The sequence below is a fragment of the Falco punctatus genome (genome assembly GCF_963210335.1).
Source record: "Falco punctatus genome assembly, chromosome: 6".
Taxonomy (NCBI): domain Eukaryota; kingdom Metazoa; phylum Chordata; class Aves; order Falconiformes; family Falconidae; genus Falco; species Falco punctatus.
The window spans coordinates 81,736,603-81,758,933 of record NC_137585.1 but is presented as its reverse complement, the minus strand read 5'-3'; the positions used below and the strand labels follow the sequence as shown (position 1 = coordinate 81,758,933).

The window sequence follows — 22,331 nt, the reverse complement described above, 5'->3', positions numbered from 1 at the left end:
AAACAGCATTTTGAAAATTAAAAATTGGAATCAAATAGTTAAGAACATAACCAGAATAAAAAGTATGACATTTTCATAGAGCTGATCTACGATGAAGCAAGATTTTTTAGTTAATCGTTGTCCATGTCATAGACCACAGCAGGCTAGGGCACCTTTTTTTCTTTTCTTATTTGTATCATGTTTATTTCACTCATCTTTTCTTACCCCTAGTTATAAGGGGTATCCTGCTTCTTGTATTTTGGTGGTGGTACCAGCATTCATGGTAAGTTACTCTCACAACAGCTTCTCATATTCTTCCATGCTCTATCACGTGTGTACCTTCCTTGCCAGGCTGTAACTGAACTGTCTCTCAGAACTCTCTTTTTCTGCTATTCCACCCTCAAAGGATGGTTAGGAAAGAAAGAAAGATAGGGAGAACAACAGGAGGAAACATTTACACAGTATTTAGAATTATAACAAAGAAACTTCATATTTCGTTTGAATTTTTAAAATATTTGCTATTTCTTTCACTCCACTCTGCGTGCAGAGCCAACATGAATTCTTACTCCCTGCAGCAAAGGTCCAGGCAACTGCATGACAATATGACAATATGTCGTACCACTGAAGGTACTGAGAACACTCAGTAGTCAAAATTAATATGAGTAAGTTTTTGAGGGACAAAAGCACTTTATAGAAATCTGTTCTGAGCAGAGATGTTCTTTTCTGTTCAAATGACCCCTTCTAATTTCTTACCTAAATATTAAACTGGAAAAGATATATATACATATATATATATATATATATAAAATATGTATAACAGCTCTTGGGGAGATAAAGCTAGTATTAGCCTTGTCTCGGTGAGACTCAGAAGCCAAAAGATTTGGAATGGGAACTTGGGTGGTTGAGGTTAGTCCTTGGAAAGAGTCTCTTTTTTCCATCTACTGCAGAGGGACCCTAGGGAGACCAGGCTTAGTAAGAAACACAGCTATTCTGCAGAACCACCATGCTCAACATCAGAGTTTTTTCACAGCCTGCTTGGCTGATCTGGAGCAAGTCACCTAATCACAAGTACTGCTTAGTCCACTATAACCTTTTCTTACAGTTAGAGCAGTTCAACGGGGCCTGTGCAAATCTGGAGGTTGTGTTATTCCTACTAGGTTTCTGTCAACAGAATGTTTTTAAACTACAGAGCAGCATACAATTATAGCTTATTCCATCTGCTTCCCTCTTCCTTTTGGAAGATTTTTTGAGAAATAAATCTTTTAAAGAACCAGTATGAAACAATCTGTTAGTCAATTAATATAAATAGGAACGGAAATGATATTACTTTAGTATTTTTTTGAATAGTACAAGTGTTCCATAAAAACTGTGAATTCCCTAGGTTTTTAACTAATTTTATTTCAGCTTTATTGGCAACAAAGTTGCATGCATATGCAACACCTTTTCCTCATGCCTTCAAGGAACAAGAGCTGTTAAAAGGATTATGAAGAAAGCTTTATGACTTAAATCTGTTGTGTTTCTCCTAGTGTTACACTGGCAAAATACTCTATAATAATAAAATTAGATAATGAGGAGTTTCATCAGTTTAGAATAGCAAAAATGCTATTCTGGTATATCATGTAAAGCAGAGTTCTACATTGTTGCAGCAAACAAAGCAAAAAATTCAAAGTACATATTTGATCAAGTGTATTTGAAAATACAAATAGTGGAATAATCATTGTCTGCATCTATCTATGAATTGCTTGAAGTCTGAGTTATAATCAGTTGTAACTGAAACCACTAGCAAACTCGTATTTTGAACTGAAATGCAGGAGAAGGATAAACAATGGATAGGAGCATATAATTTAAGACTAAAAGCTATATTCAAAGAAAGAGGTGAGAGGGGTGCTGGTGTGTGTTGACTTCAGCATAGCTGAATAGGAATTCATGGAATTTGACAAGAGATTCCAGTCAGTACTCAGGGCAAAGGAAAATCCTGTCACTCCTGTCAATGGGTGCCTTGGGTTTCAGTGTGGTCAAGGTTTCTGCCCTAACATCAGATCTGAGGCCCACCATTTCTTACTTCAGTCTCAAAGTAAAGTCTATCTGAAAGTGGAAATGTTGCATTCCCTAAGCTATGACATACTATGCGATGGACCTCCTTCTCTCCTACTTTTTGTGCAGAAAAAAGAATGCACTTATATGTGCTTAATTTTTAAATCACAGTACTTTAGAGAAGAGGTCTCTGTTTCCTTAATGTGAAGAGAAACCTCTTCCACATCCACTTGATTGCTGCCTCCTAAAAGTATGTCCATAATGACAGTTTCTTTGGTCATAGGAGAACTTGGACTGATCTTCAGGTGGGACAAAGATTAGAAGATGCCATCAGTTAAACTCTCTCCTGGGATTTGGGGCTGTCCTGTAGTCAGGGCTTTCCATAAAGGAGTGGTAGAAATAAAAATATATAGGCTCTACTATTTAGGATTTCCCAAGCAATTACCAGGTACCACCTTTGACAATGTACATCTTCAAAGAATTCTTCACCCCACCTCCTTACAACAAAGAAGAATCTGATATCATCCAGCTTTTTGAGACTCACACAACAAAAGGAAGGAGAATCCACAGGATGATGCAAGGGTCCTTTCTTGCCCTCCCCAGTAGGATCCTCTGTGTTCAGACTGACTCAAAACGTGTGCAACACTGAGTAGGCATGGGAAACATGGACTTGTATTTTAGTTTTGGGTTTTTTTGGAAATGAAATATTTGCCATAGTCTGATGTTCATTACTGGGAGAGGAAGCCAGATGTCCTCATTCAGTTGGTTTCAGTTTGCAAACCTAAGAGAATAACTTTGTTCAGTTCAGAGCCTGTTGTGGGCAGCCATGTAGTAGAAACTGAAGTTTTCCTTGAAAAGGTAACTGTGTTAGTTTACTTACAAACGTTATAATTTGCATTACGGGCACAACACATCAGTGCCTGTGGTTCTGACCTCTTAAGTCACTTCATGAGAACCCAGATGGTCTGTTTAACTTCTTAGATGTATATCAACTCTACAAGGCTCAGCACTGTTTAAGGCTGAATTTCTCTTTGTCCCTGCTGTTAAAACCTCAGAGGAGTTTTTGCCTCCTGACTAGACACTCTGAGACAAATAGTTTTGAGCTGAGGGAAGTTGTGTCCCAGGAAACACAACAGAGGTGCTGCAAAATGATTACAAAGTGTTGTAAGCTATTCTGAGAAAAGTGAAAACACTGGGTGTCTATAGGTATAAGTTTTACAAAAATACAACAATGGCTTAAGTGATATGATCACTATTTTTAAAACAAGAAACAGGCAAGCAAACAATAGTGTTCTGCTCTCCTCTTTTCTGTATTCTGTAACTAGCGCACACAGTTTTTAACTAAGACAGATAATTCTGATATAAATTTGTAAATGAGGAGCAAGCTTGATTTATGGAGGGATTATTTAATGTTCTGTATTTACAGTCTATTTCTTCTCTGTAAGTTAGTTTTGGAATGAAGCACACACCATAACTTTTATGTTATTGTTGTTCAGCCTTGTTGTTGGACAGTTAATTTGCTATAAAATCCACACTATATCATTGTTATTAATTAGGGTAGCCGTGAACTTGCCTTTCAAAAGCTATTAAATGCAAATGTTTAGCCACATAAAAATATAAATGTGCAGTGAGGTTCTTCAGCAGAATAATGCCATGGAAGAAGTAATACAAAGTAATGAAATCTTCATTGAAAGGAATCCACTTTACCAAGTGATGAACCCAACTCATAGGATAAAAACATAAAACCAAGAAAATACTATGTCAGTTGACAATAACAACAAACCTTTGTGGCTTATAAAATTAAGAGGGTCAGAACTGTACCTTTACAACTGTATTAATCGAGAAGCTGAAGAAATAGATTAGTGTATGTGAAGCGATCTGTACTTTACAGTCTGCATTACAAATTGTCAGTTTTCCATAGCATTAAGAAACATAGCATCACTAACCACTTACATGAAATTTTCTCAAATATGCGTACCTTCTACAGACAAAGAAACAGCACTGTAAAATATTAATGGAATTATTCCAATTGTGCAAGCAAAATTAAGAATTTAGCTAAGGTTTATAATTTTGGAGATTTAATCCAGAAATTGTTCCTTAATGGAAAATATACATGTACTTAACTGAAATTATTTGCCTAAGTGCTTTTCTGAAGAGGGATAATCTTCGCAGACTCTTAAATGCATTTCTGTTTTATAGCATTAGATTTTGAGACTCAAGTTTCACCATTTGTTCCTGTTTTGTACAGCAGCTCATTGAATACTAGCCTGGCTTCAGGTGCTCCTAGAATACCAACAGACAAATAATAGTAAGTATATATTAAAGTAAGTTATAATGTAAATCAGAGAATGTGTGTTTGTGATTTGCATGCCCTTGGGACCAGAAATACCACTGTCAGTTTGAGGAACTCATCTGAATTATGCTTTGTCAGGAATCTGGTAGGAGATTAACATTTTTTAAGTAGCTACAGAGAATTTCTGTAATAAGACCTGGAATAGTAAGTGAAATTTAATTCACTGTGGTTGTAAAAAACTTGTAGGGAAATGTATTACTGATGAAGATGTCACGTGTCATTTAAATGGGAATTACATTTGTTCTAGTTGTAACATACTGCAGCTAATATGAAACAAAATTAAGAATGATCTGTGTATCAGAGAAAGTTGTTTAAAACAAGAGGTTTAATTACAATAGCAACAGAATGAAAAAGACCTGACAACTACAAAGAATAAAATCAATTAATAGTCAAACAAGGCTTGGGAATGCAAGCTGCCTCTGAGAAAGCTGCATGGAATAGGCACAGCCATTTATGGGATTATAACACAGCTAAGGTCATTTAACATCAGTCCTTTCCCAGGAACCCTGTAAAAACTTGTGAGCTACGTTAAGTACCCCTGGCACAGATATTATACAGCTAACATATATTGAATTATTACAGATGAATATCTCCCCTTCTTCCCTTAACGTGACCTCTGGAATCTGGTTTTCATCTGATTAGAGTACAACATGTTTTCCAAAAATCTTACACTAAGAGAAAGGTCACCTCTCAGAGTGGCCCGGGCTCTGCAGGGGAGGCTCTTCTGTGCATATTCCAACTCCCTAGTTGTAGTCTCCGTGCAGTCTTCTAACTGCACTCTCTATCCAATGTTTCAAGCCAACCCGGCCTTTTTCAAGCCCTTATTGGGAAAGGAAACAACTGGCAGTTTATTTTGCTGCAAACTCCACTCCAGCATATTTTCAGACCACACAACTACCCCTGGATATCTGCCAATAGAAGCTAACAAACGTTTTGACTGAAGGCAGGCACTGGACTTGTAGAGATAAGAAACTCCTGAGAAGTTGTTTAGGAGAGTTTTAACTTCTATTACTTTAAATAAGGGGAGGACACAGTTTTTCTGAACTCTTCTTTCCCTTTGTGGTTAGTGCATGGTAATGATGGCCAACTCATAGAAATACTTCTGATGATCATATTGGAGGTTCATGACAAACATATACCACCCACCTTGTAAAGCAAAATCAAACCACTGGAGGAAATGTGGTTTCCAGTCAGCTGCTTTGGTCTCTGCAATTATGAACACTTACTAAATCTTGAAGCACTTTGAATTATATTTGAATCAATGAATTGGACACATAAATATTTAACTAATCTCTGATAGATGTTGGAATGGCATTTCAACAACATAGAATGATGACACAGTAGTGGGATCCCATTCTTGCACAGAATTTAAATTCATTATATCTGGGCCAAATTTTGATAATAATATCTACAATAATATTTATAATAAAAATTTTATAATAATAATGTTCATAGCAATATTAATAATTATAATAATAATGATAATAATAATAATAATAGACCCTAACTCCTTTCTCCTGTTGCCTGTATCAATTCCTTTCAGTATATGCAAAAATATGAAATATTTCTCCAAGAACCATGTGCTTCTTTAAGAAATACTTTAGTATCAGTACTGCTCCTACCACACTATCAGGGAAGAACTAATTGCATTGACATAATAATTATCTTTTTCTAAGATATAGTTAGGAATGCAATCCTGAATAAGAACTGGTGTAGAAATAACTAGTGTCTAATAGAGCCAGTGGCTTATACAGATTCTTATTACAGAAATTTTCACTTTGATTATGATGCCTCATTTATGTTATCAAAAATAGGAATCATTCCTTGTGTTTTGTGTTTGGGTGTTTTGTTTTTTTTTGTTTTGGATTGGATTTTTTTGAATGCCATTTTAGAGTATAGTAGTTACAGGTCAATGACCTGCTGGAAAAAGAAAGTATATCATGAATTTACAAAATATTCTTACTAGTACAAATGAAAACATTGATAGTTTTCTCCATAAATGTCTAGAAATGTCTCAGATACAATTTTTTGGTCAGTCGTGCTTAAAATGAAAAAAAAAAGAAAAAATCTGCAGGGACAGTTCCTAAATTTACAATTAGGAATAAGACTGGTAATAGGGGCAGATTTTTTTTTCCTGGTACATAAAAACTAGTTTGGTTTTGATTGAAATATTATATTTGGAAATGCTAGATAAGATGAAAAAGGGAGAAATATACAATTTAAAGTAAACCTGAAAAATGCTATTGAAGTAGGTAATTAATTTTGTGGTTTTGTTATAATAAGCTTTTAGAAATCTTTACTCTTTTTAATAATATGTCAATTAACATTTTCATTTTGGAATACATTTACTTTTAAGAACTGTTGAAAAACAATACTTGATGTTTTAGAAATTTCCACCCAAAATTTTTGGCCCATATTTTTGGATAGATTCAACTTAATTTAGAGAATAGCTCTTGGATTTTAATAGAAACATTTTGGAGTAAATCTGCTGTTCATCAAAAAGCAACCATTTAATTTAGAAAAAATATTGCTGATAAGTGTTCATAACTCCTTATGAAGAAAATGAGTATTCATTTAAAGCAGTCACAAAACCTGTAGCTTACAAAACTTAAATTGTGGCCGTTAAAGTCATTTTAGCAATAACAAAACTACTTATTTTAATCTGTTCTACAGTATGCATCTGGTCTGACCAATAAAGCAGGCTCAAAAGAGAATTATACTAAATGGGATTGTGAAACACATGGAAAACTCCAACTCTGATTGCCTGCTTACCCTGGTTACAAAAAAATTAATTCAAAATGCACTGAAAAACAGGGGAAATCCAGAAGCATTTCTATCCACTTATCATTTAACAATTGGAAGATACCTTCTGCCATGGTGTGAGGAGAATTTGGAGCCAGAAAATAGAAACAGGTTTTCACTGAGCTGAACCACTCTCCTGTGTTGAACTGAAGCCATAACCATACCTTCCTTCCACAGCAGTGGGACAAACTGAATAGTGAAGCAGATAGCTAACCAGCTCACCAGCCAGCCAGCTAACTATTCTTAGTCTGAGAGTGGAGCTGAGATGTCTTTCAGCCATTATTAAAAAATAGATTTGTAGGATCAAGAAAGGGTAATATTTCTTATAGGTTAAAGTAAACCCAAACCCAAACTGTTACACTCTGTTAAAAAATACAGAATTCCAGTGTATAAACATGCCATACCTCCCCTCTTTTTCTAGTTTCAGGCAGAGTTAGATGTTCTTTGTCAACTGTTTTTTGTAAGGTATCAGTGTAGAGGTTTGGGTGCTCCCCACCCCCCCACCCCCCCTTTTTTTTTTCCCTAGTGAGAAAAGTGGGAGACGGAATTGACATATGTAATTGCTAGCAGCAGCTGTTGCACTTTTGACCATCATGTTTCAGACCAAATGGTATATAATAAAATGTCTCTATGGAAGCCCATGTTAATAATGAATATTATCAAAACCATTTCAGTCGTGAAGCTCTATTTTAGCTTTAGCAGGGCCTGTCAAATCAGAAAGTGATGTGAGGCTGTAACCTGTATCAGAGTGCTCTCGCAGAGCACAAAGGTGCCTCATTCAGTTTGCATAGTATCTTGTTTGAAGGATCTGGATCCCGGGAGAGCCTTCCCTACAGGGCCTTCCCCTTTGTATTATTCCTTAAATTCAGCAGTGAATTGGATACTTTCAAACCAGCGTGGGCTGATCTAACAAGAGAATAATGTTTCCTCCACAGAGGAGGACTTTCAGATGATCTTTTGCTTAATAAATTCAGATTTTCTTACTATAACAAGGGTTGAAAACCTTTTATTTTCAGCAAGGGAAAAAACGGGGAAATTGATTCCCCTTCGCTCTGTGTTTGGTTAAGCACCCTAGCCCACAGAGAGTGAGCTGCTGCACATACCAAGACTTATCTTCAGCTTTTAATTCTAGCCCTTTCTGCGGTCATTTCTTAAAACACCCATGGTGCCCTTTCACCCGTTGTTTCTCTCAAGAGTTACTGACCGTCAGCGTAGTTGGCTGAAACCTGATGTGCCGGTGAGCCCAGCCAATATTTTTAAGCTGCGTTAGTTTGCTCTACAGTCTTTCTCGGAACTACTTGTCTGCTGCAGTAGTTCCTCATGCAGACAATAGTAGGAAATTGTGTCAACTGAATTATTTCCCTATATTAAAAATGTCAGGATTTCCCCACACACACACACCACATGTCATCTTATTTGAAAATTCACCATACAGAAAGTACAGGAAAAGGAGCAATTAATGTGTCAGTCCATAGGCAGTCATACACTGCTGAAATAACTGTGATGGCTGATGTTATTTCCCCTGTGGTTCCTTCTCCCTCTCTGCTGCCAGAGGTTACTGTCTCTGAAGCTGAGTGGCCGGGATACAGCATGTAAGTGCTCCTCAGTGCACTCCCTGGCAGCTTACCCAAGCATCTGCCACAGCAGTTTGAATCAGCCTGCCAGGCTCTGCACAGAGCTGGCTGAGTGCAGATGTATATTCTGTCCAGTAGTGAGGGTAATCCTTTCATTGTCCGTCCCTAGGTACCACCTAGGGACATTGATGTCATACATAACTACAGCCTTTTGGCAAACATATGGCCTCACCTTTGTAAGACTACCGCCATCCTGGGCACACTCAGGTTATATCCACCAGCACCTTCCTCAGCTGAAGTGCCTTCAGTATCTTTTGAAGAATCACGTAAAAAGCACTTTGCTTCACCATTTGCATTTAACTTAAATTTAGCAATCATCCTGAGAATTCCCTTTGCCTGTCTTATCTGACCTTAGATTACGTACCTACCCAACATCTGCTGAGAAACTGTGAGGATACTGTCCATTTCCCTATTGGATTCAAACACTGACTAGTGATGAGCAAATTCCACCCATCTCCCAAATGAAAGGCAATCGCTTGCATGGGAGAAAGACATTGTATGTTTCATGTAAAATCACCGGTCTTACACAAAAAAGTAAAACACATTTGGCTCAGTATATTCCCCTAGGTCTTTTTGGAAGAAATCGGTCTCTTTAGTAGAATTTCACAGGAGTAAACATGGCAGGACACACACATGGAAAAATTGTTGGTTTTTTTTAGAGCACTGTATGTAGTGTTACCACTTTTACATTCAAACTACCAATTTGAGCTTGGAGTACATTATCTCCCATGTAATAAAAAAGTACATTAACATGAAAGTGCAGATAAGGATTCATTTCTGTTAAAATGAACATAAAGCAACATAAAAAGGAGACCAACCAAAGTATCTTGAACATAGCAAGACAGTAATATTTTACCATTTTCTCACTGCTTATTTTTTATGAGCTTTACTCAAAAGACCAAACATAAATTCTATTAATGAGATCAAATATTCTATGTTAATTATTCTGCTGTTTGCTAGTAACAAAAGAATGCTAATATGAATGTGCTTCTGAAATCTAAAAATGTAAATGTAAATTAATGTATAATGAATATCACAAAGCACTGTAGCTAATAAAAGATCAAGCTTACTAGAAAGCCAGTAGCAGGTTCAAGGCAATCTGATAAATTAGAAAAACACTTAGTTTAAAGTTAATAGAAAGTAGTAGGTAAACAGTCTAAATTGCAAACAGTGACAGCTTTGCAGAGAAAATAGGTTAAATGAGTTTTCTGCTTATATTTTGGGGCTATGTAGTCTGATGTCCCTGATTCCACCTCACTTGTCAGTTTTCACTTTTTTCACCAATTAGTTCCCTTCACTTTGAAGTTCAATATCAGAATGGAATCAAACTTCAGTATACATTACTGCAGCAGAAAGTCTGCGAATGTTGTATAGGCAGCTGCCATTTTCTGACTTTTCTACTGAATTTTTGTAGGCTTTGTATGATCATGACAAAGACTTATATGACAATTTGAAATCAATGGCAGACCTGATGCTGACTTCGGGGAGTTTGGGAGTTTACCGATGCTGGTCAAGATAAGCTCAAAAAAAAAAAAAAAAAAAAAAAAGTGGAAAAGCAGTGATATAGTTGGAAATTGAGAGAAGATGTTCAGAAGATGTTCAGAACTCAGCTTCTGGTCCCATAAAGGTGGCGGGATCAATAGCCCAGCTGAAGTGCATCTACACCAATGCATGCAGCACGGGCAGCAAACAGGAGCTGCAATCCATTGCACAGCAGGAAAACTATGATATAGCTGTCATCATGGAAACATGGTGGGATGAATCCCACAACTGGAGTGCTGCAGTGGATGGCTATAAACTCTTCAGAAGGGATAGGAAATGGGGTAGGGTTGCCTTGAATGTTAGGGAGTGTTTTAGTTGTCTAGAGCTTAATGATGGTGACAATAGGCTTGAGCGTTTATGGGTAAGAATCAGGGGGAAGGCCAACAAGGCAGGTATTGTGGTGGGAGTCTGTTACAGACCACCCAGCCAGGATGAAGAGGCAGATGAAATATTCTATAAGCAGCTGAGAGAAGTCTCACAATTGCTAGCGCTTGTTGTCATGGGGGACTTCAACTTACCAGTTATCTACTGTAAGTACAATAAAGTAGACAGGAAACAGTCTAGTAGGTTCCTGGAGTGTGTGAAAGATAACTTCCTAACAGAGCTGGGAAAATGAGCCACCTAGGGAGGGTGCCCCACTGGACCTGTTTGTGAACAGAGAAGGACCTGTGGGTGATGTAATAGTTGGAGGCCATCTTGGGCACAGCGAAAACAAAATGGTAAGAGTTTTCAGTTATCAGAGAAGTAAGTAAGGAGGTCAGCAGAACAGCTACCTTGGACTTCTGGAGGTCAGATTTTGGCCTGTTTGGGAGACTGGTTGACAGAGTCCCTTGGTAGGCAGTCCTGAAGGGCAAAGTGGTCCAGGAAGACTGGATATTCTTCCAGAAGAAAATCTTACAGGCACAGGAGCAGGTCATCCCCATATGCTGAACAAGCTGGTGGGGAAGAAGACCAGCCTGACTGAACAGAAAGCTTTGGCTGGAACTCAGGAGTTTATGACCTTTGGAAGAAGGGGCAGAAAACTTGGGAGAACTTCAAGAATGTTGTGAGGTTCTGCAGGGAGAAAATTAGAAGGATCAAAGCCCATCCAGAACTTAATTTGCAGTAAAAGAGAATAAAAAAGTTTCTATAAATACAGTAACAAAAAGAGGGCTAAGAAGAATCTCCATCCTTTATTGGATGCGGGAGGAAACATAATGACAAAGGATGAAGAAAAGACTGAGGTACCTAATACTTTCTTTTCCTCAGTCTTTAACAGTAAGACCAGTTGTTCTCAGGGTACTCAGCTCCCTGAGCCAGGAGACAGTGACAGGGAGCAGAATGCAGCCCCCATAATCCAAGGGGAAACCTTGTGCTACACCACTTAGACTCACACAAGTCTATGGGTCTGGATGTGATCCGTTCAAGGGTACTAAGAGAACTAGTGGAAGTGCTCACCAGCCCTCTTCCAAACCATTTATCAGCAGTCCAGGCTAACATGGGAGGTCCCAGTTGACCGGAGGTTAGCCAATGTGACACCCATCTACAAGAAGGACCAGAAGGAGGATCTGGGAACTACAGGCCTGTCAGCCTGACCTTGGTGCCAGGGAAGGTTATGGAGCAGGTCATCCTGAGTGCCATCATGTGGCACATACAGGATAACCAGATGATCAGGCCCAGCCAGCATGGGGTTATGAAAGGCAGGTCCTGCTTAACTAACCTGATCCCCTTCTATGGCAAGGTGACCTGTTCAGTGGATGAGGGAATGGTTGTTATTTGCCTAGAGTATAATAAAGCATTTGGCACCATTTCCCACGGCGTTCTGCTGGAGAAACTGGCTGCTCATGGCATGGACAGGTAGACTTTACACTGGGTAAAAAACTGGGTGGATGGCCAGACCCAAACAGCCGTGGTGGATGGAGTTATATCCAGCTGGTGGCCGGTCACAAGTGGCGTTCCCCAGGGCTCAGTATGTGGGCCAGTTCTGTTTAACGTCTTTATCAATGATCTGGATGAGGGGATCAAGTGCACCCTCAGTCAGTTTGCAGATGACTACCAGTTAGGCAGAAGCGTTGATCTGTTTGAGGGTAGGAAGGCTCTGCAGAGGGATCTGCACAGGCTGGATCAACGGGCTGAGGCCAATTGTATGAGGTTCAACCAGGAGAAGTGCCAGGTCCTGCACTTGGACAACCCCTTACAAAACCCCATGCAGTGTTCCAGGCTTGGGGAAGAGCGGCTGGAAAGCTGCCCAGTGCAGAAAAGGACCTGGGGGTGCTGGTTGACAGCCGGCTGAACATGAGCCAGCAGGGTGCCCAGGTGGCCAAGAAGCCCAAGAGCATCCTGGCCTGTATCAGTGAGAGTGTGGCCAGCAGGACCAGGGCAGTGATCGTCCCCCTGTACTGGGCACTGGTGATGCCGCACCTCAAACCCTGCGTTCAGCTCTGGGCCCCTCACTGCAGGAGGGACACAGAGGGGCTGGAGCGTGTCCAGAGACGGGCAACGGGGCTGGGGAAGGGTCTGGAGCACAAGTCTTGTGAGGAGCAGCTGAGGGAACTGGGTTTAGTCTAGAGAGGTGGAGGCTCAGGAGAGACCTTATCGCTCTCTACAACTACCTGAAAGGAGGCTGTAGTGAGGTGAGTGTTGGTCTTTTCTCCCAGGTAACAAGGACAAGAGGAAATGGCCTCAAAGTGAGCCAGGGGAGGTTTGGATTGGATATTAGGAAAATTTTCTTCACCAAAAGGGCTGTCAAGTATTGTAACAGGCTGCCCATGGAAGTGGTTGAGTCATCATCCCTGGAAGTATTTAAAAGACGTGTAGATGTGCATGGTTTACTGGCGGACTTGGCAGTGCTAGGTTAATGGTTGGACCTGGTGATCTCAGAGGTATTTTCCAACCTAAATGATTCTGTCATTCTATGATTCTACATCAGCCACCAGAATCATCAACCAATGGCTGAAAAAGTTAGAGTCATTTAGTGATATTATGACATGCTACAGAAACCAGAACTTCAACTAAGATGTGGAAGAGATGGGCAGAAAATAGAGATTTTGCTGCAGGGAGTTTATAAGCATTATAGACTAAAATAAGAAAGGGAATATATTATCACACAACCTGATTTTTGGCAAGGCGTATAGCATCCAAGAAGACTATATGCCACAAAAATTGGAAGTTACGATGTCTATGGGGGGAATTAGGCACCCCAACCTCAGATGAATCAGGCCGACAACCAAGGCTGGGAATACCTTGTAAAAAAATGGAAGGGGAAAAACCTGAATCTTCTTTAACAGTCTCCTCTGGCAGGTAAGCATCTCTGTCCAGGCAGGATTGACAGCCCAGAAGCTTGTCCTGAATGAAGGTGCTGGTTACTTTTCTTTAAATGAGAGCAGTTTTTGTAGTTTGGAATTTTCTTTTTTTCTTTTAATCCCCCCCCCCCCCCCCCCCCCCAATTTTTCACTGTGGGCAAAAAGTAGAAATGTACTGATCATATATGAACAAAATAAGATTACGTGATTCAGACTTTCTGTTCCTGCTATGGAAGCCGTTAAGGACATGCTGATCTACAGAGGAGGCTAAGGGAAGCAAATCTACTGAGGTGAGCTCAGCTAGGAGTTCATGTGGGAACTGGTTTCTGCTCTAGTCCCAAGAGTTATTCATGTGCTTTGTGCTAGTCACGTGCCATCTGTAGAGCTGGGACTAAGCAAACAGATGAATCTCACTTTAGCACTCACCCAAAAGACAGACCTAACAGTAGTCCCACCATTGCTTACACATCCCTCCCCAGGAGATGGGAGTGAAACCCTTCAGCCCAAAGGTGTGAACCGATGCTTCATCTCTTATGAATCTGTGGTTGGAATTGAGGAATGAAAGAGTATAACTTGGTCATGTTTTGAAAACCAGTGATTACCAAAATGGTGCTTGGGAAATGTGACTTCCCCAGCTCTTGAGAAGACATCTTGGAGAAAGGCAGCAGAACGCCCAGTTACTCAAAGAGCAGAGACTTGAGAAAGACACCGAGCTGCTCAGTCCTGTCAGGATGGAGGTGCTGCTGGGGAGTGGCAGAAGCAGCTCTGCAGTGGTCTGAGCTCTGCAGGATCTGAGACAGAAACCTGGTTCAAGGTGTTGGGTGGTTTTCAGGGCTCAAGCAACAGGAGTTTTCAGAATCACAGTTGCGTGCACCTAAAGTTCACCTGAATTCTCCTTTAAGGGTTTAAGTCTTTCTATATATGTGGCCTGAAGTTTAATATCCACTAAAATTCATGGGGATTAACATCTAATTATTGTATTGTTGCTAATTCTGAATTTAAAATGCTCTCTCTGGCAGTTAAAAAGAACAGTTAATCATGTCAACCCACTTGTGCATGAATTCATGGAGGTTAGCAGAAGTGTTTTGGGGCCTAGTCAGGTGCATCGGGAAGTGTAAGAGGCATCTTTTAAGACTCCAATTTGATTTGAAGGATTAGAGTTTTAATAGCCCAGGGAAAGTGCCATGAATTCTAACTTTCAAACAAACGACTGAGAGGGAAACCTGAGAATGTGACAGGTGGCCAGGTGTTAGCTAGCCATGAGATGAGAGCTGCCATCTGCACAGAGGTACCCCCTGCATAAACCACAGTAATTTACCTGTTCATGACATAGGGAACCATACCGGAGGGTCTCACGGGGAATGACTATGCACAGAGGAATTTTTCTATAGAAGAGTGGGTCACAGATTTATATGTGACATTTTTTAAAGTTATATTTCCCCCCAGTTTTAGACCTCAGATAAATCCCATTCAAGATTTATGCTCCAACTGTGAGGAGGAAGCGGTCATACAATTGACAGAAATAAGATTATTTAGTTTGGAGAAGAAGGCCCCTAGATTACCAGCACTGCTTTTGCAAGTACTGGAAATAAATGAATAATGCAAACTAGGATGAGGGAAATTGGGAAGAGGGCTCAGTTTAGCTATCTAGTACTTCCAGAAGTTACTGACCAAGTCACAAAGCAAAGCCCTGCACAGCTAAGTCTAGGTGCAGAAGGGGAAACCCTGCGTACACTGGTTTAAAGTTAAAACCACATGGCCAGGTGTATCTGGTGTACATCACCGAGGGAGCTGATCTCCAGCACGCTTGCCAAAGCAGCCCGCCGTCTGCCTGGGACTTCAAACATGCCTTGGGCTAGATTTTCCCGGCCTGGTGGAGTCCATCATGGCACTAAGGTGACTAGCACCGAGGGAGACCAGGTGTGTGGTGTGTGTTGGTTCTTAGTAACTCTTACCTTTATTGCTGAGAGTAACCTTATGTTCACCAAGGACTTCACAGCAGCCAGTGAGAGTTACTGAACTGTTACTATTTATAGCGCTTTCCAAAGTGTGAAATAAGCCATTTCTGCAGTTGCTGTGATCACAGTACCCGTTCAGCCAGAGCCACCTGACATTTAGTTGGATGCTGTGAATAAGGTAGCTGGTTCCCTGCAGATGCTACCCTGTTAAGTGACTTGCATATGAACCATGCAGGGAAGGATCCATAAGGATGGAGATTACATCCCCAGAAATCTTTTTCCTAGTGATCTCAATCTCACTTCCAGAGGCTGATGGCATAATCAATGTCTGCTGCACCTGTCTCTCCTAGAAGAGAGACTGCTGGAAAACTGAATATTAGTCTTTGGAAGAGTCATTGCGTACATGTTAATCTTCTTTCATACAGATTGTGTAGATAAAAAGATTCTTAAAACACAGCTTATGTGTAATGCACAGAACTTCAACATGGAGAAGTAATGTCCTTTCATCACTACTCTTAGACTTTTACTGAAAATATTGAAAAAAATAGAAAAAGTTTTACTTGCTGCATTTTTTGATGTAACAAAATAGAAAAGTAAAACATTCTTTCTTTTGGGATAGCACACAGCATGTACAATTTAAAGGCTGGCAGAAGCAGATAGCTGGAAGAACCTTCAGCGATAAGGCCAATATTAATACATTAATAATTTTATTAATATATCAGAATAACTTCTTTAACATATTCTATAGAGGATTATAAATCTTTTTGTAACTTACAGAACTACATAATGGTGACAGAGGATTTACAACATCTCTTAACTTTAAGATGTCTTTTACACAACACAAGCATTTAATAAGTGTTCAATGGAGCTTATTGACATTTACTTTTCCCTTTGCCATACATTTATTAAGTTTGAATATCACATTCACATTAACATCAAACACATAAAATATGGAATAGCTGGAGAGAACAGAAGACATATTTTATTGCTTTGATGTTGATGCCAAAGTTTTATTTAAGCTATTTATATGTAGCCTAAAAAGGATAATAAATTTCATTGAAAGCTCACTATATTACTAGACTTTTCAAAGTCCACAGGGTAGACTGAAAGTACCAAAAGGGAAAAATAGTAACACTGCAGAACAATCAATCTTCAAAAGCAATGAATGTTATTAGGAAACCACATTTAAGATATCTGTAATTTAAGTTTCATTTCTGAAAAGTGGAATGACACATACACGAGAGTTTCAGATTAGACATAAAAATGGGTTCCATTAACTTTTTCTGTTTTCTTACACGGGGATCATTTGCTTCAGAGGCATTGAAAAGATGACTAGTGTGTACAAAATACTTAAGATGAAGCACAGCATGATTTAGCAATGTAAAGTATGGTCAAAGGCTGACAAAAGCAAAGACAATTCCCTTGACTGAGGTGTATGCCACTTTCTTCCTATTGTTATCTAGTTGAAATTAAATTCATCCATAGATTTGTAGCAGGAACATGAGAAAATGAGCAAGAAGGTACATGGACTTGGTAGATTAAATTTATATCTGCTGTATTTCTCCATTCACAGTTTGTGCAGGGATGAGATATTAGGGATGAGCAAACTAGATCAGATTACAAGAAAGTTGAGCTGTCCATCTCAAAGAAAGCTGTAACAGGGGATTTCATAAAGAATAAAATTGTTTTGGCAACTTTTGGCATTAGACAGTTACCATTTATTGTTAAAAATAATCATTTGTGTAAATTGGAGGTTATCAATTGGACACAAAATTCCATTGCCAAAATATGTACATATACTTTACTGTGAACTCAGGCTTGGTTTGTTCTTGTTGGCATTCAATTCAGGGGAAAGCAGAGATGAGAAATTCTGTCACTGTTTCCCAAATAATAATAAAAAGTATGCAGAAGTACTTTGGATTAAATATTGTGCTTTGTCTTTCTCATGTTTTGTAAGACATAAAGGCATGTCTTTCTCAGTTTTGTAAAATTTCATAGAACTAATTTTTTGATTCACTGTCACTGGGAAACTTCTATAGGCTTCTGTTTAGATGTTTGAACTTCCATTGATATATTTAAATCAAAATTTAGACTCCTAAATACTTTTGTGTATTTTCTGGGTTTTATTACCTGCTGAACATTCCTAGATGAAAAGTCAATGGAAGCTGTTGCATGCTTTGTATCTGCAAGAAATCAGTCCTGTGATTGACAGCTGTTACAGCACCAAAGAAATTAAGAGTCAGGTCAATTACTGGATCAGTACTTAAACACACACCAGAAAGCCAACTGTAAGCTCTAGTTTAAAAAAAAGGACAAAAGGAGGAACTCTCTGGCTTTATATTGTATTAGTTCCTCAATTCATTGAGGATTTTGGAGTCTATTCCCTGAATTTTTACGTATCAGGTTCAGCAGGTTTGCTCAGTATAAGAAACTGCAGCTGTAACACAGCTCAACAAGTCACAGCTGTAGCAAGTCACAAATTCCCAGCCTGACACACTGCTGAAGAAAGCAAGGAAAGAAAGCAGAGACAGGATAAAGTTATCAAGATATCCACAGTCATGATACCCTACATATTTCTATAGTCATCAGATTTTCATGGATCTCCCCGGTTGCATATTGGTCAGTCAATCAGGGAAGAGCACAGCCTTCTGTACTTGAAGAAGATTCCCTTAGGTAGGCTGAAATCTCAGCCCAAGGGATAGATTACCAGATAAATACCATGCTATCCATATTTCAGTAGCTAATTATCATTTGTATGACTTTGTTTACTGTTTTGGGCCACACCCCCCACACCCCACACACACCCCCAAAGCAATTGGAAACCTGTAATCCTGAGGTTCTATGAGAAAAAATTACAATGAGATCTGGACAAATGTTTATATACTTATTTCATTTCATGCTATTTTCTTGGTCTTGAGATAACAACTTGGGCTTAAGACTGGTCCAAAAAGCAACATCAGAGGGTCTCTGAAGTGCCTCAACTGTAAGAGCCCTCAGAGTGCAGTGCCTGAGCTGGGCATTGCCAGAGTGCAGTAGCAGTCTTAGATCACTTATTTGTCTTTCTCCCCATTTCTGCTTTTGGTGTGCACTCCTGAGGGACTTCTGACGAGGAGAATCCTTAAATATCTTGTAAGATTGGCTATGGAGATCCTTTAGTGTCAGGCATCATTAGCCTGGTCTAGACTCTGGTCCAATACTGCTTGGCATTAAAACATGAACAATTTTGACTTTGTGGAGATGTGTAACCTCTCACTAGGAGATAAAGTCAAGGAGAATTTCCTGTTATTACTATTAGAGCAGAATAAATTATGAAACACAAGTTATTGGAAAATCCTAGTTGGCACCAATTTATCTGCTTTGGATCTAGGAAGAAATACATATTTTAAGGTGCTTCTCTGGTATTCTGTATAAATATTCCTAAAGGGTATGAGCAGATATTAAAATCTTCCCTGTTCAGGTCTACATTATATCAGTTCTTATATCCTGCCTTCCAGATAATAATTTTATCAAGTAACACCCAATTTATTTTGTTTCAAATGCCAGTAAGCTCCCTACTCAAATTGCACTGCTGTCTATTTAAAAGCTGGATGAGCCCTGGTGTTTAGAAACAAAGGTAGTATTTTTAACTAAGATGAGGAAGTATTATCATCACTATAAATAGTCTTGAATATGAAATGGATCAGTAGACAAAGTTTTTAAAATCATTATTCAAGCTTGCATGAACAGCATTTTATGATCACCCACATTTGTTGTAACACTACCCGGGTGAAAATGGATCAAAAATGTTACCTTTATCACATTTTGAGAAGAGTCTTAAGATATTAGACTATGCATTATGTTTCTGTCAACAGCTTTAGAAACAGTTGTTAGCAAAACATATAATCTCTTTTAAATGGTAGTTCCTTAAGGCTGATGTTATCATTAAGCCAAAAGATTTTACAGTTTACAGATTTAGTTATCAGATGTAGTTAGCAGCACTCTTATTAAGTCATACACACCTGATTTCAAGTTCTGCCATATAAGATTATATTAAAGGTCTGCTTCCGGCAAGTGTAATTTGCATATTTATAAACCTTCAAAAATAGAAAAGGAGTTATGAAATTTTTACTTTGAAATTGTCCAGAGATACTGCAGAGACAACCTATGTAATTAACACAATTCAGATGGTTTGGGTTCACTTAAAAAGTCCATCTATGCTTTGGATCTCTCCTGGTTTGCCCATTGTCTTTGTCTTTAGGGTCCAGTATCACAGTTGTAACACTCAAGATGAAATCCTCTTGAAAATGTTTTGTGGCAACTGATAGGACTCTGCTAGAAAATGCATCTAGGCATCCCCTGTTGATGCAACAGATCAAAATAAATGACCTTACCTGTTGAGGAGGAAAACATGGAGATCTTAAGAGGATGGATACTTGACTGGATTTATTATTGGGTCATTTCATTGGCAAGTGGATTATTGAATAAATTAATGGTTAGTTCCAAGTCACACAACATGTAACATTTGAACAGTAGCTTATTCAATAAGGTTTTTCTGTGGACATGAATTCTTTCACACATGTTTTTTTCTGTGGGTCTAAACCTTTATTTTTTCATATAATTAAAGTGTGTTTGTTCTTAGAAAAATGTAATAAATGACCTGTATATATCTACATGCATAAATATAGAAAGTTAAAGCAACATCCAAGTATGTGCATGTGCACATATGTGCACACACATGGGCATGAGGCAGAATTGCAGAACTAGTGCTGTCTTTTAGTTGCTTTGCAACTGAATAAATAATTACTTAGCATGAGGAGATAGACAATGAAATTTATTCCCCCTTAATTCTTTATGCTTGTTCCCCAGATATTTTTATCATTTATTATTTATATTTATTTATATAGATATATTTAATGAATTGATATTTTGTTCTTTTGCCAGCCAAAAGGAGGGAAAGCCTGAAGCAAACAGCATTCAACCTCTAGATAAAGTGATTTGTGGAGTCTCCATCTTTGTGAAAATTAAAAACCAGATTGGACAACATCCTAAGCAACCTGCTCTAGCTGGTTGACCCTGCTTTGAATGGGGTGGGTGCGTGGTTGGGGTTTGAACTAGATAATGTCAAGAGGTCCCTTCCAAACTCAACTGTTCTATGATTCTGTGAAGTTTTCAGCTTTTTCTTTCTAATATAGCGGATATAATGTATGAGCTATTTCTGATTATGCAGGAAAGGAGGTAGTTAATTGAAAAGCTGCATGTTGAATAATTGTATTTCTAGAGAAGTCAGTGAACTAAACAAAGTGAAGAACAAAACAGAGGAACTATTGTAATAACTTGCAATAAACTGAAGACTTTAGAGATTTAACAAAATAGTTTGATGGCATGAGCAATCCAGTTCCCTGCATCCTAAGCAACAATTTTACCAGAAGTCATACTGTTTGAATGTCGAATCTCCTTACTATAAAACCAAAGGGGAAGTGGACAGAGGCTATCAGATTTCCTATCAGAAAGCTTCCTGTGGAAGACACAGTATGAGCCAAACATATACTGGAGTGAATTCTAATAATGAAAGTCTGTTGATAACCATTGCCCTCAGATGCTGGCTTAGTGAAAAAATCATATTTGCCAATTAAAGCTTTGCAATCAGATTTAAAACAAAACAAAAAAACTCAACCAATCAAACTACTCCCCCTCCTTTTTAGAAAATTTAAAGGAACAGAGAGCATTTTTGACAGAGAGGGAACTCTTTCCAAAGAAAATGGTCAAAATTTCTTGAAATATATGGAGACCTTTTGCTCTTTCAGTACAAATATTAGGTTGAGAGCTGCCAAGTTAATTTGCTTTCTGCCAGTCAATGATGGATTTATTGTTATGAATTTACTTTTACATTGTGAAAAGGGAGCAAACATCTGGTACCTTTCTAGTGCCTTCCACAAAAAATACCACTATGAAGATGGTAGTACTGATAAGCACATGCAAGAGGGTGGGAGTGTTCTGTGGGAGAGAATGTTCCAGCAGTGTTGTTTGGTTTTTTTGTAAAGCTGCAGTAGATGTACTCAGCTTCCAATCACAGAGCCTGCCAGAGTTTTTTTGTCACTGTAGAGCCGGAAAATCAATTTAATATTATTCCGGTTTTGCTACATTTTGTGGTTTTGCTAAATTAGAATGTGTTTGGAAGATCGCTGAAATGATGGATAAACTCAGAAGTGATAAAACGGGTGTCAGTAGCAGCACGTAGGTAGGTAGCCCCTGTAGACTAATTAAGCATTTTCCTCTGTGTTCTGAACACCACAGCATTCCTTACAATAATTTGTCTAAGTGCACACTTAAAAGTCTTAAGTCTAGACTGAGAGAACTACTGCAATTAGAGCTCCAAGGACATTTTCTGTTCTTCAAAAAGAGAATGCTGGGGCTGTGAAAAATGTTTTAGAGGTGCATATAAGAGGTTGAGTGTGTCACGTGGCAGTCTTCTTTCAGAATGGAGGTAATTTCCTGAGACAACCTGAATCATGGGCAGTTTAATTTTTGTAGTTCTGGAAACTTTATAGCTTTGATTACAGATATGATGGAGTTTATCAAAATGTAAGACCCAGTTTCTTAAAAGAAATAGTGGAGGCATGTAAAATTAATGGGCTTTTTTGGATACTTTGGCCTAAATATGCCAAAGAGTAGGTAGATCAAAAGACTACAGCCTTCATCGTGCTTCTACTAGTTTAGGTAGATGAAAGCTAGATTGTAAGGCAGGCAAGGAAGACACTTGTCTGTAGAA

The 22,331-nt window shown here is 38.7% G+C and overlaps 1 protein-coding gene and 1 long non-coding RNA gene across 2 annotated transcripts in view; one reads left to right on the top strand and one right to left on the bottom strand.

Moving 5' to 3' along the window:
* The window catches only part of KCND2 (potassium voltage-gated channel subfamily D member 2), a 290,804-nt gene that overhangs the window by 62,153 nt on the left and 206,320 nt on the right, over positions 1-22,331 (bottom strand). The gene's annotated exons all lie outside the window — the stretch shown is intronic.
* Positions 765-22,331, top strand: part of LOC308066545 — a 42,574-nt gene continuing 21,007 nt past the window's right edge. The window contains exon 1 of the long non-coding RNA XR_013929186.1: positions 765-20,649. This is a non-coding gene — a long non-coding RNA (uncharacterized lncRNA). The remainder of the gene's footprint in view (positions 20,650-22,331) is intronic.